The sequence below is a fragment of the Marmota marmota genome, unplaced genomic scaffold, assembly GCF_001458135.2.
Source record: "Marmota marmota marmota unplaced genomic scaffold, marMar, whole genome shotgun sequence".
In the NCBI taxonomy this organism is placed as follows: domain Eukaryota; kingdom Metazoa; phylum Chordata; class Mammalia; order Rodentia; family Sciuridae; genus Marmota; species Marmota marmota.
This window is the reverse complement of record NW_026000093.1, coordinates 13,970,421-13,984,740: the sequence shown is the minus strand read 5'-3', so window position 1 is coordinate 13,984,740 and position 14,320 is coordinate 13,970,421. Positions and strand designations below refer to the sequence as shown.

The 14,320-nt window shown below is 36.4% G+C and overlaps 1 protein-coding gene and 1 pseudogene across 5 annotated transcripts in view; both read left to right on the top strand.

The window, feature by feature from the left end:
• The window catches only part of Dnajc5b (DnaJ heat shock protein family (Hsp40) member C5 beta), a 224,018-nt gene that overhangs the window by 13,851 nt on the left and 195,847 nt on the right, over window positions 1-14,320 (top strand). The gene's annotated exons all lie outside the window — the stretch shown is intronic.
• On the top strand, window positions 9,838-14,318 carry LOC125610559 (annotated as a pseudogene).

The window sequence follows — 14,320 nt, the reverse complement described above, 5'->3', positions numbered from 1 at the left end:
TTACATTTGTAGAGCAGAACTCTCCCCCCACCCCACTTCCTGGCAGCATGTCCCCAGTTTCTTTCCTCTACCACGCTCTTCTGCTATGATGTCCTGTCTCACCTTGAGCCTCAAGGTGTGGGTCCAGTTGTCTAGGGACTGAGACCTCTGAAACCATGAGCCCCCAAACAAACTTTTTCTCCTCTAAAATCGTTCATCAGGTATTTTGGTCACAGCAGTGGAAAGCTGACTAAAACACTGATACTAGACAAAGATGCCAAAAATATGCATTGGAGAAAAGATAGCCTTTTTGAAAAATGGTACCGGGAAAACTGGATATTCATATGTAGAAGAATGAAACTGGTCCCCGAACTCTCAGCCTGCACAAAAATCAACTGAAAGTGGATGAAAGATCTGGGAATTAGACCAGAAACTCTGCAACTGTTAGAAGAAAATGTAGGCCCAACACTTCAACATGTCAACACAGGAACCAACTTCTTTAACAGGATCCTAACATTCAAGAAATTAAACCAAAAATCAATAAGTGGGTTGGTATCAAATTAAAAATCTTCTGCACAGCAAAGGAAACAGGAGTATGAAGTGAGAGCCTACAGAATGGGAAAAAAATCATTGCCATCTGCTCCTCAGAATAAGGCTATAATACCCAGAAAAATAAAGAACCAAATACAAAAAAAATCCAATTAGTAAGTGGGCAAAGGAACTAAATAGACACGTCTCAAAAGAAGAAATACAAACTACCAACAAATATATGAAAAATATTCAATATATCCATCAATTAGTAAAACAAAAATCAAAAGCACATTAAGATTTCATCTCATTCCAATCTGAATAATAATAATAAGTGTTGTCAAGTTTGTGGAGAAAAAGGTACACTTGTACAACCACTCTAGAAAGCAGTGTGGAGATTACTCAAAAAACTAGGAATGGAACCACCATATGACCCAGCTATCCCACTCCTCAATATATATCCAAAAGATCTAAAATCAACATACTATAGATATATAGCCACATCAGTGTTTATAACAGCACAATATTCACAATAGCCAAGCTTTGGAAGCAACCTAGGTGCCCTTCAACAGATGAATGGATAAAGAAAATGTGATATATATGTATATATACACACACACATATACATATATATATACACACATGCACACACACATACATGCATAAAGAAGCATAAAATTATGTCATTTTTCAGTAAATGGGTGGAACTATAGACTGTCATGCTAAGTGAAATAAGCCAGACCCAGAAAGTCAAAGGTCAAATGTTTTCTCTGTTATGTGGACATTAGTCTAAAATAAAAAAAGAAAAAGAAAAAAGAAATTGGGGGGGTTTCCATCAAAATAGAAGAAAGATCAGTGCAGTCAAGGAAAGGTATTGAGGGGGAGAAAGGAAGGACAGGATAAGGAAAAACAAGTGGAATGAATCCAACCTGACTTCCTATGTACATAAATGAATATACCACAGTGAATCTCACCATCATGTACATCCACAAGACACTAATTTAAAAAAAAAAAAACTGTATCTAAATAGCAGAAAGACCAGTACAGAGTAGAGGAATGGGAAAAGGAGGAGGGCAATGGGAAGTATTGTGAAATGAACTAGAGCAAATTATATTACATGCATTTATAATTATGTCAAAATGAATCCTAATGTTACGTGTAACAAATATGAACCAATAAAAAATGGGGGAAAAAGAAATGAACAGAGAAAAGAAATAATATAGAGAACTCCCTTCAAACAAACAAACAAAAACAGTGTCTTAGATGAAAAGTTATGAGATATAAAAATGGGATGGTATTTTTTAAAAAGCAAAATAGTTCTTTTAAATTTTTAATAATAAAAATTAAACATTTAATAAATGGATTAGAAAATAAAATTATCTTCCCAAAAGTGAAATGAAAATTAAAGATACAAATAATGTGATAAAGAGACATTAAAATTAGAACCCCAATCCAAGGGGTTCAATATTCAAATAAGACTGGGTTCAGAAAGAGAAAATTGGGAAAATCATGGGAAGGAAATAATTCAAGAAAATTTAGCAGGACTGTAGAGCACACATTTTGTAGATGGAGACAGTCAAGTTTCTGCCTAGAATAATGGACAGAGAAGAGATGTACATCAAGGTGATCATTGTGAAGCTTCAGAATAAAAGGACCAAAATAATCTTCCAGACAGTAGAAGTACAAACAGGTCACACACAGAGGATCGAAGATCAGAATGGCAGAGACCATCTCAACAGCAAACTAGGAGCTAGAGGACAATGAGATGAAGCTTTGGAAAGTCTGAAGGACTCTGGCTGCCCATTTAGGAATCTGTAAACCTGGCCACACTATCAAGTAAAAGAGCAGAAGAAAGATACTTTTCAGACATTGAAGAACTCAAGTATTTGGCTCCCACCTTATCTTTTCTCAGAAAGTTATTAGAAGTTGTACTGTAGAAAGATGAGGGAATCTAGAAAGGGAAATATTAGAATCAAGCAAACAGAAACTTCCAGGCAGGACAAATGAAAAGGGAGTACCCAGAATGACAGTCCCTGATTCACAACTACAGAGAATACCTAGATAACAGCAAAGCCACATATGAGCAGGATGGTGACTTTGAGAGGAAATGAAACTAAGAGATGACTTGAGGTGGCCAAACAGTGAGAGAAGCTCTGGCAGAGGAGGTCTGGCAGAGAGTTTGGGAATGAATTTATTATGCCTACATAGAAAATTAAGCCAAAAAATTTGATTACTGACACTGAGAAAAAAAAAGTTAGAAAAGAAATGCAATCATCATACTTTATATGATCATTCTATTAAAGTTACATTTTCATAATAAGATAATCATAGGATATTGATTTAACAAAAATAGTGTTACAGCTTAACTTCCTTTTAAAGAGGAATAATAATGAAAAGTGTGGATTTATTTGGGTGTTATTAGCTACATTTTCATCTTCCACAGTAGACTATTAACAGATAATATAAAAAAATTGAGATCTAATAATGTAGAGAGCTAAATACATTTAAGAAACAACTAAAAGCAGTGGACATTCTTGCCTTAGCAAAGCAAAAAAAGGTAGAGTATTGTAATGGGACAGGAAGCTTCTGGGTTTATTGCAACCCCGAACTATTGAATTTTAAAAGCTGCAGGTATGTTTTGTTACTTTCATTCAAAGAATGAAAACAATCATAGTGTGTTGCAATGAGTCTCTCCAAAGATAGGTTGAAGTCTAACTCTTAGTACCTATGACCTTATGTAGAACCAGGATTTTTGCATATATAACCAATATAAGGTTACACAGGATCACACTGGGCCCTACATCCCATGACTGGCATCCTTACAAGAAGAGGGAGATTTAGAGGTACACATATGGATGGACAAAGACCATGTAAAGACAGAGACAGACTGGTATGTTACATTTATAAGCCAAGGAACACCAAGGACTGCCAGAAACTTGGAGAAGGGCATGAAATAGATTCTTTTTTTAGAGCATTCAAAGGGAGCTTGGCTATGCTGACACTTCAGTTTTGGACTTCTAGTCTCCAGAACTGTAAGATAATAAAATTACCATTGTTTCAAGCTACCTAGTTTATAGTCGTTTGTCCCAGCAGCCCTCGGAAACTAAGGCAATTGTGTTACTCAATTCTGTATCAAAGCAGAAGATATTTTAAGGAGGGTCAACTCTTCTGAATTCATTTCTATACTTGAGGTTAAAAAGTAACATTTGGGCTGAGGTTGTGGCTCAGAGATAGAGTGCTCACCTACCAAGCGTGAGGCACTGGGTTCAATCCTCAGCACCACATAAAAATAAAATAAAGATATTGTGTCCACTTATAACTAAAAAATAAATATTAAAAAAAAGTAACACCACAATAAAGACTAGTCAAGTTCAGTATATTTTAGGGCACAGTATAAAACCCATCTGTCCAATTAAGGGATGTGGGAGGACTGGCAAATGTGGAATCACAACTTTTAGTTTCTGGTTATAAATATTGAAATGATTGCCTATCTGATGTTTACTTTCTGTTTTTGAAAACACTCTTCTCTCCTGCTATCTCTGAACAGGAACAATAAAGACCAAGAGGCTCTTTCCTTTATTGCCTGTGAATAACAATGTAAAATGTTGAATAGAATGAGCCATATTTAGAACTACAAATCTTTTACAATGCACCTGAAAACCTATTACTAAAAATTTTTTTCTCACTAACAAATATCTCTGAACATGTTAAGTATCAATTTTATGCAAAATAGTAACATATTTAAATAAAGCATTTGTGTTATTTTCATTTCTTACAACCTTGATTCCAGTGCCCTGTCTTAGGGCCAAATATATGCTTGACATATTTAAAATAATGAAATATGAAGTTCTAAAGGCAGTTGGTTATAGAGTGTTATGGATCCAATTGGGTCTGGCCACCTTCCATTCCCAAAAATATATATGTTGAATCCTAACCCTGAGTACCTCAAAATGAGACCTTATTTGGAAATAGAGTGATTGTGTATAAATTTAGTTAAACTGAGATATGGTCATACTGAGCTAGTATGGGCCCCCATACATTATGACAGATGTATTTACAAGCAGATAGAGATGTGGTGGCAATGAGAGGGAGAACACCATGTGAAAATGGAAGCAGAAATTGTATTGATGCATCTTCAAGTCAAGTAACACCAAGTATGGTTAGCCATAACGAGAAGCTAAGAGTGAGAGATGGAACAGATTCTCTGTCAGAGCAAGGCACCAACCCTGTTTACACCTTTATTTTTGACTTCTGACCTCTAGAACTGTAGGAGAATAAATTTCCATTGTTTTAGGCACTAATTTTGTGGTCCTTTGTTACACAAGTCCTAGAAACCTAATATACAGGGTTTTACTTAAAATTATAATACCAAGTTAGGGGAGGAAGTCTTTAAATTTCTTTTTCAGTTTCAGGATTTTCCATTCATTTGTTTATTCACCAAATATATGCTTAGTAACTCTTCTGTTAGACACTTTAATAGTCACCAGGGATAAAAATAAGACAGAGAAAGGTCCCTAGTGTCCTAATGAAGCTACAATTCTAATGGAGGAAAGTGGAAATAAATAAATACATAACATAACAACATAACAAACTAGTGTTGTCTTGGAGCTTTGAACCATGGCTGGTTGGCCCAAAAGCTAGTGGGAAAGCAGCAAGCACATCATGGTGGGAGTGTGTGGCCACGGAAGCTGCTTACCTTATGGTCTATGCTTACAAATGTCATCCACTTTTCAAGTTAAAATCATAACAATCATGGGGTTCGTCTGCATCCCCTGAACTTCTTTAGATTAGAAAACCATAGAAATTTCTAAATGAACCAGTTAATACCTATCTGAACTTATTCTCAGTTCAAAACTAAAAACTTAAAATAACTCTAAAGTTGAGACTACGATGCTAAGTGAAATAAGCCAATCCCAAAAAAACAAAGGTAGAATGTTTTTGCTGATATGTGGAAGCTAACCCACAATAAAGGGGGAGAGGGGGAATAAAAATTCAGTAGATTAGACAAAGGGGACTGAAGGGAAAGGAGGGGAGATAAACAAAGGAAAGACAGTGGAATGAATCTGACATAATTTTCCTGTGTACATATATGAATACTTCACAGTGAATCTCACCATTGTGTACATCCACAAGAATGGGGTCCTAATTAGAATAAGATATTTCGTGCCTGTATAATTATATCAAAATGGATTCTACTGTTATGTATAACTAAAAAAACCCAAGAAAATAACTCTAAAGTTGAGAGAGAGATATGAAATTACTCTCGAAAAATCTCATATTTTATAAACAATATAAAAATTTTACAAGATAAAGCAAATAAGTGATATATATCCAACTGATCTTTTAAATGCAACTAAAACAACTCTTCTACTTATAGTTTTTAGGAATATCTGCTTTGTCCAAGAATTAGTAAAGTTCACAATTATTTGTGTAGAAGATATCAGTATTCAAAGTTCAATTAAGTTTAAAGTAAAAATTTTTTCACTTGGAAATAAGTAAATATGACTAATAGTAGTGACCATTGACTTTAGAAAATGGAATGATTAAAAATGTCCAAGGTCAAAATTTTAAAACATTTTCCTAGGATAGATAGTTCAAAAACAGGCAAAAGACCTGACTAGACATTTCACCAAAGAAGATATTCTCGTGATCAATAGGCATGAAGATGTCAAATGGCATTTTCCATTAGGAAAATGCAAACCAAAACCACAATGAGCTATCACTTCATACCCATCGGATGGGTATTGCATATATCTTTATCTATCTATCTAACTATCAATCCACATACACAACAGGAAATAATAGGTGTTGGTAAGGACATAGAGATATCAGAAACCTTGAACACTGCTGGTGAAAATGTGAAATGGTTCACTTGGTATGAAAGACAGTTTCAATTGGCACTTTCTCAAACATATAAAACTCAGTAATTCCACTCTGGTTATACTCCCCAAAGATCTGAAAGCAGAAATTCAAACAGATATTTGTATACCAATGTTCATATTAGCATTATGCACAATAATCAGAAGGTAGAAACTACCAAATGTCCATCAACAAATGAATGCATAATGAAATGTAGCATATACATACAGTAGAATATTATTCAACCTCAAAAAGGAAAGAAATTTTATATCATCTAAGAATTATGACATTATGTAAGTAAAATAAGCCAGAAACCAAAGGACAAATATAGTATGATTCCATTTATATGAGATATAAAGAATAGTCAAATCCTTAGAATCAGAAAGGAGAATAGAGGTTATCAGGGGCTGGGGAAAGAGAGTGTGTTTAGTTCATTTTTCATAATACCTAAGGCTAGAAATTTTACAAAGAAAAGATGTTTATTTAACTCAGAGCTCTGGTCCAAGAGCAAGGCACCAGCAACCGCTCAGCTTTTGGTGGAGATATGACGCTGTGTCAAAACATGGCAGAGATGGGAAAGGAGAAGCAAGCATGTATAAAGAGGAGGTATGCAGGTGTGAGAGACAAAGCAAGAGATCAGAAGGGACCTTGCTTTATGAAAACCTGCTCTCAAGTTAGCTAGTCCAGTCCTATGAGAGCAACAACTCATTTCTAAGTAAAAGCATTAATCCCTCTTAAAAAATCTAATAACCTCTTATAGGCCCTACTAGCTCTCAATACTATTACTTAATCATTTAAATTTTGACCTAAGCTTTGACAGGGACAAAGTACATTCAAAACATAGTGGGGAGAAATGGGAAGTTAGCATTTAATGGGAATAAAGTTTCAGCTTGGCATGATGAAAAAAATCTGAATATAGTGGTGATGGTTGCACACCAATGTGATTGTACTTAATGACACTGAGTTACATACTCTTAAGGGGTTGAAATGTTAAAATTTTATATTGGACATTTTTTTAAACACAACAATGTCTTCCCAACCCCATCCAGGAGATGTAGGAAGGATAGAGACAATGTATATGATCTGAGAGTTCACCCTTTCAAAACCCTTATGGAGACCAGTCTCCACACTTGTGGAAGCTACAGCCCCTTAATGCTATGGTGGCTGCATTTTCAAACATGACAATAGCTTCCCTTCTCTACAGGTACCAGAAGTTGTGATTTATCTCATCAAAGTTATGAATTTTTCCTCTACAATTTTCCCAGAAATGCTTGGGAAAGCTTTTCAGAAAGTCTGTAACACTTACTTTCTCTTTGCATTTCAAATATTCTAAGTTGACCAAGAAAGATGAAGTTGTTTACCGAGTTGAAGTTTGTACACTTATGATTTTCCTTGGCCCTTTCTATATGTTGGTTCTTTAATTTGGATTGGGCCCATGGTAGGTGACATAAATGTTATCAATACTGCCTACACATTTTGTTGGCCTTGACAACTCAGCTCTTGTACCTGTTTCCTTGGTTCAAGCAATTTCAAGCAATCCCAGCAGGTAAAATGTTATAATTGCTTTGTACCTGCTGGCAATTAAGATAAACCAGACAGATTGCAAGTCATCAGCACAAGCAGAACCGTGGTATGCACATGAGGGTGCAGGTGACAAAGGAACAGAGAAGCCATAAAACAAACAAAAATATTAATAAAAGATTTAAGTGAAAAGAAATCTGTCTAAGCAGAATTTTATTTTGTAAAAACACAAAACAGTCAATATCTTTTAAAAACTCTCTGGAATAAGCTACAAGAAACAATTTGCTTTTACTTTAGGCAAATTTCAGTCACATAAAGAGATAACTGGAAGAAATACTTTTCATAATCTGTGGAGATTTGCATCTGCCAAAGAATCCTCAGATGACCCTCCCTCACTTCATCATGTTTAAGTGGAATCCCAAACACTGTTCAGACCTGTAATAAATGTAGCAGTGATGAAATTTCCCAAAGAAATAAGAACAAAATGTTCACACATGCATGAATAAAATTTACCGATTAAAAAAACACCAATCCTTCAAGAAAACAAGGGAGCAGAAGTGGAGTGAGGAAGGCAGAAGGCTCTAGCTTTGGAACAATTTCCCTAACTCATCTTTGAAGTTACTTATATTCTCAAAGCCTTAAATCTAGCATCCTAGACTTTCTAGTCTCATGAATACCTTGCCCTTTTGTCTCCTTGTCATTGCTCATGCCATTTCTTCTAAATTGAACATTCACTCCTTTCCACCCATCCTCAAGGCTCCCCAAATGCAAACCCTATGTCATGTGACCCAGTATAAATGCTACATCTCAGTGAAGGCTTCCCTGAGCTCCTTACATGAAGACGATCTCTGTTTTGTGAAGGCCAGCTGTATCCCTCTGAAGGGACTTATAAATGATACTATATTTCTTCAAATACACATATACGTGATGGAGACTCACAGAATGATGGAAGACTAAAAGTTGGGCAGGGTAATCTGTCAACTGTACAGAAGCATAGACCGAAGATGATACCACTTTTAATAATGCCATATCCCTATGCTTCCTTTGGGTCCAGAAACCAATGCAATCTCTTCTCCCAATTCTTTATCTTTCATCACTTGTTCAAGATTCATAGTCTTGGTGGACACAAACATTTGTCTCATCCCAGATTATGTGCCCACAGTCAAAATGGCAGAGTTCTGACTCCTCGACTTTCATAGCAGGTGGCAAGACTCTGCCTCCCTGAAAGACTCACATAGCAGGAGAATTCTGGTATTTACCAGAGGATTCATATATTGAACAGCTAAAATAAGCAACAGAAATGTACTACTCTTCAGTAGCCATGACTTGGCTCTTCTGGAAAACTCTAAATTTCATGAAGTCAGAATTTTTGTCTGACTCATTTTTGTACCCACTGAAGTCCTTAAAAAGTATTTTGCTATATTATTTTAATGTTTCTAGCATAAAATACTCCATGACACTTTAAATTGCTCAGATTTTAAAATTTCTGATGTTATCTATAAATGTTTGATAACTATTTATCAACTAAGAGAATGATGCTTTTTTGAAACAAAGAAGCCCTAGTGTTTTACATATTAGGCAGTTTTCTGTTACTATGACAAAATACCTGAGATAATCAACTTATAAAGAGAAAAAGATTGTTTTGGTTCACAAGTTTTGTTCTGTTTTTGGTACCAGGGATTGAACCTAGGGGCACTTAACCACTGAGCCACATTCCCAGCCCTTTTCTTTAATTAGTTGCTCAAAACATTACAATGATCTTGACATATAATATATCATACATTTGATTCAAATGGGGTATGAATTCTTACTTTTCCCACATGTACAGATTGCAGGACCCAGCCCTTTTTTATATTTTATTTAGAGACAAGTTCTCACTGAGCTGCTTAGGGCCTTGCTAAATTGTTAAGGCTGGCTTTGAACTTCCAATCCTCCTGGCTCAGCCTCCCAATCCACTGGAATTATAGGCATATGCCACTGCACCTGGTGGCTCACAGTTTTGAGGGTCCAAGTACATGATTGTTTGGCCCCATTGCACTGGGTCTGTGGCAAGGCAGCACATGATAGTAGGAGCTCATGACAGAACAAAATTCTTCACTCACCTCATGGGTCAAGAAGCAAAAAAAGGTAAGAAGACAGAGTAGAATCATATGGTCTTCTTCAAGGGCATGTTCCCAGTAAAGAAGCTCCACTCATCAAAGCTTTCACCAGCTCCCATTAGCACTGTGATGGGGACCAGGTCTTCAAACACATGGGCCTATGGGGGACGTTCAAGTCCACACTAATGCATTCCACTCCTGACTCCCAAAGGTCTTATTCATTTGCAAGATGTAAAATGCATTAATTCCATCACCAAAAACCCCCAAAGTCTTAACTCTTCTAGTCTTGCTCAAAAGTCTAAGTCTGAAGTTTCCTCGACGACTCAAGGCAAGGGGCTGGTAGATGAGGCTCGTGGCAGGCAGGGCCAGCATAGCGGCTGAGCACAAGACCAAATTGTCCAATAACCTGCTGCTCATGAACTTCATACAAAGGGGATTGAACTCAGAAACCAAGAAACAACTAGAAGAGGAAGAAAAGAAGATCATCAGTGAAGAACCCTGGTACTTGGATTTGCTAGAGCATAAAGAGGAAGAAAACAGAGTTTCTTGTTATGTGAAGATCTTCTCTATGTAAGACTGTCATTCAGAGGATTTAATCCCAAAGTTGAGAAACTGATGTTTCAAATGAATGCTAAAAACAAAAGAAGATGAAGATGAAGTACCAGAGCTTGATGTGTCAGATGAGGCAATGGCTAGAAGATGTGAGACCTTGGTGGAGACAACTGAAAACAGTTTGCCAAGAAGAGAGATCCTGCCAATTACGAAGAAGATGAAAATGGAGACATAAAACCAGTTAAAGCAAAGAAGATGTTCTTAAAGTTCCAAGATTAAAAGTGATGCCTTAAAATATGTCTCTGTGAAAACAGCAGACTTTGGAGCTTATCCCAATGGCATCTTTTAGCTGTTAATACTTGATGTTTATTTGTAAAGAGATGTGTAATTTTAGAGACAGGCTGGGTTTGAAACAGATGTGTGATGGGCGTTATACGTCCTTTCCCAAATTGGATTCATCAAGAGCAGAAGTCGAGCCTGGATCTTCAGATGTACATAGGCACAGGGTTTCTTCCTAAAGATTTTTACCTCAATTTATTTATTTATTTATTTTTTGTATAACTCTCCAGTCACTGACCTCGAATTGACTCCTGCAGCGTAATACCAGTTTTTAAATTGCATTAAAGTTTATATTTTACTTTAAATTATTAATTATATAATCATGTCAGGCCAATTCATACATTCATTTTAGAGTCAAATGTCATAGGAATTTATTATATGTACCTTCATTAAAAGCAAACATACCTCTCCAGCCTGTAGTATTTGCATGCTATCACTTTATGGTATTATGTGTGTTTTTTTTGTTTCTTTAAGTCATTTAATTAAAAAAAAAGTTCTGTAATAAACATCTATTTGCACATGGGGGAAAAGAAAAAGACTCAAGGCAAATTCAACTGAGAGATCCTGTAACTATCAAATTGAATGAGTTACATACTTCTGAGATACAATGGTAAGCATTCCTATTCCAAATAATAATAATAATAATAATAATAATAATAGACCAACAGAAAGACTGAAACCTAAAAGGTAAACATTAGATCCTAAATCCTCATGTCTAGCATCCAGGTGTACTGTGTGGGGAAGCAGGCTGCCAAGGACTGGAAAAACCACTCCTATGGACTTACTGGTTACAGCCCACCTAGCCTTTCTCTTGGGAAGGCTTTTCATGCTGCTTGCAGCTTCCCTCTGCATGTGTTGCATGTTGCTAGAACATCTACCTTCTTGGGGTCCCCACTGAAACTTCAACTTCACTCCTGTAGCTTCCTCACTGAGAGCTGTTTGTAGGGACTTTAGCTCTGCCATATACTGCCTGACCTCCATCCAGGCTTTTCTTTGAAATCTTAGTGGAAGCATCTATAACTCCATAAGTCTTACACTGTACATGCCTACAAAACCACATTCATGGAGATGCGAAGGCCTCCATCCAGAGTAAGCAGTACCTGGACCTGCTGCAAAAGTTCATGAATATTGGGGCTGGGGATGTGGCTCAAGCGGTAGCACGCTCGCCTGGCATGCGTGCGGCCCGGGTTCAATCCTTAGCACCACATATAAACAAAGATGTGTGTCTGCCGAAAACTAAAAAATAAATATTAAAAATTCTCTCTCTCTCTTTCTCTCTCTCTCTCTCTTTAAAAAAAAAAAAAAGTTCATGAATACTTTGCCAGCTGAACAGGAGGAAACAAATCCTGGGGAATGATTACCCCGTAGTTCTGCATGGGCAGAAGGGAACCCAGAGGTTTTCTTCTGAAATGTGTTTGCCCCAGAAAGTCTTCAATCTTTGAAACAAATTTGTATTTCTGTATCTCTGCGTCTGTGATGGCCACAGCCTTGCTGATTTCTGAGTTGTCATCAAGGCATCTTTCCTATTGTCCCTACACAAAGCACTTGGCTTTTATTATTGGCACTCGCAATGCACTCTCCTTGGCCACATCTTTATACATATTTTGTTTCTGGCCAAGCTGCAAATTTTTCTGTTCTGCTCCTCTTTGCTCCTGATTATTCAGCTAAAAGCATCCAAGGAAACCCGTGCCACTGCATGAATGTTTTGCTACTTTGAAATTTCCTCCACCAAGTGAACTTGTCCATCACCTTTAAACTCAATCTCATACAACGTCTCAGGAAATGGACAAAAAGTAGACAACTTCTTTGCCAGATTGTTACCATGAGCAGCCTCAAATCTAATTCCCAATACAGCCCTCCCTGTCAGTATTCTGATCTTCTGAGCCCTTGCCAGGATTATCCTTTTAAGGTCTATTAACAGAAGTCTAGACTTTCTCCAGCCTGCTCCTCTAAATGTTTCCAAACATCTCTAATATACTAATTCTTCCACATTGTGTTAGGTATAACTATAATCAACAGCCCAACTTCTTAGTACCATATTTTTTGTTAGCCTGCTTTCTGTTAGTATAACAAAATACCCAAGATGATCAACTTATAAAGAGAAAAGATTTATTTGGGCTCACAATGTTAAAGTTTCCAGTTCATGTTCAAGTGACCCCATTGCTCTGGGCTTTATGGAAAGGCAGGTGTAAAACTGCTCACCTCATGGCAAGAAAGTAAAAGAGGGAAGAGAAAGACATCAGGATCCCACAATCCCCTTCAAGAGTATACCTCCTCCAGTAACCTAAAGTTCTCTCATTAGTTCCTTCCTCTTAAAGGTTCTTCTACTACCTCTCAAGAGTGCCATCTTGTAGACCACACCTTTAACAGTTGCCCTTTGGGTTGACATTCAAGATGCAAATTATAGCAATGCATATTATCTCAGTTTTTAATCAGATTGTTATCTGTTTTCTGCTATAGTTTTAATATAATTATAAAAGCATTTAAAACTAGCAAAACATTCAAATTCTGTTCTTGAGAGAGAAGTCTTTAAATCTCCACTTAACCATAAATCTCTATTATTTGCTCAGTTCCAGAGTCTAAGCAACTCCTCTTTGTAATTTTTCTCTGTCAGATTTCCATTTAGTGCATAGAATAGCCAACAATAAAAACATCAATCTATTTCTTCATTTAAAAGTGTTTGTAATTCATAAACATCATAAATGTATCTGCTTCATTTAATTTTCCACTTCTCCTTGTTGATAGCTTTCCTTTATAATTACTTCATTGTATCCACCTTGTTTTAAAGTGTATTTTAGATTAAGAATACACCGCATATCTAAAAAATTTCAGATTTATCAAGTTTCTGATGTCCTCTTTAAAAGTTCTATCTTCTCAGTGCCTTCTAGGCTCCTTATGAGAAGTATCCATTTCCTGTGCTCATCCAATACTCAGCACACACAAAATATTTATTGAACAAATTAATAATGAGCAGTAATATACCTTATGGAATTACAGGTATGCCTGAATCAAGTATATAAATGGCATGTATTAGATCTATGCTATCATTATTAATATAATGTGGTTGAGGTTCTCATCGTGTGGTTCATGGTCTCCCTTTTCAGGGGAGGGGGTCTTACAAGATCAAAATCATTTTCATGAGATGACAGAGACATTTGTTTTGTTCACTGTGTTGACATTTGCAATAATGGCATGAAAGAAATGGTTGGTCAAACTCCTGGAACCAAGCCCACTGTTATACCAGTCATTGCGTTCTTCACTACTCTGGGCACACATTTCAAAAATGACAGTTTTAGCTTGTTCATGTCTTTGAAGTAAAAATTACTAATTTTATTATATGTCAACTCTGGAGTCCACTTCTTAATGCACTGTGTGATGAAATGGGAAATGTGTATAAAGTCCTTGTATTTGTCTCAAGGAAAACACTTGGGCCATTGTTTGTT